This window comes from Rhagoletis pomonella, unplaced genomic scaffold (genome assembly GCF_013731165.1).
Source record: "Rhagoletis pomonella isolate Grant_MI unplaced genomic scaffold, Rhpom_1.0 Rhpom_scaffold_00001, whole genome shotgun sequence".
In the NCBI taxonomy this organism is placed as follows: domain Eukaryota; kingdom Metazoa; phylum Arthropoda; class Insecta; order Diptera; family Tephritidae; genus Rhagoletis; species Rhagoletis pomonella.
Window position 1 is genome coordinate 27,823,444 of NW_023458555.1, and position 1,016 is coordinate 27,824,459.

A 1,016-nucleotide genomic window follows, 5' to 3' on the forward strand; every position below is an offset into this window, starting at 1 on the left:
AGAAATTACTGTTTTTTAATTACATAAAAATGCAGATTACACTACTGATATTTGGGTATAAAATTGAAAGAAAATATTTGGATAATTAGAAACAGTTTTATTTTTTTCCGGTACACTTGCAAATTCTTGTTATAGTTACAATTATAAAAATACGAGAAACCCACAATTAAAACAAGTAAAGAAGTATAAGTTCGGTCGAAATCGAACTTTATATACCCGGCAAAGATATGAAATTTCGTCATTTCAATTTTCTCTGAACTACTTACCTTTGCATAAGCACGGGTATTTTTCCCGATTTCAAAAGTTTTCGTTAATATGCTGAGTTAGACTTAATGAAATAATTGAACCAAGTTTGGTAGAAATCAATAAAAGCCTTGTAGTCATAAAGTGGGCGGTGCCACGACCAATTCCTAAAAGTTTATAGCAGTCAAATTTATTGAGAAGAGATGGTTGTAAGTATTTTGTATTCAGTTATTAAATTATCGTAGCTTTCGTATGTGTCAAATTTACCGCTATACGGGAAATGGATATAATTTTAGTCCGATTTGAATAATTTTCAGCGAATTGCTTCTCCGTACCAGAGTTATTAAGCGCACATTTGTGGTGATAAGGACGCGGCATCACGCTCATTTTCCAAAAATTTATAATAATCGAATTTTCTGCTAAGTGGTTATTACAATCATCGACTTGTAGTCAATTAGCTTCAATTGGTTATTGATTTATTGCAGTTTTCGTGCTTCTGTAAATTACCGTTATATGGAAGGTTATAGCACGCTTTTGGGCAAGTGCGCTCGGGTATACAAACATATATTATACCGTCGCTCCCAACGAAGAGTAGCACATCTCAAATTACCGTGGAAGACTAGCACGTTTCACTATTCGCGTCGAAGACTAGCACATTTCATTATTCGCGTCGAAAAGTAGCACATTTCAGATTCTCGCGTGGAAGACTAGCACATTTCACTATTCGCGTGGAAGACTAGCACATTTCAGATTTTTGCGTGGAAGACTAGCAC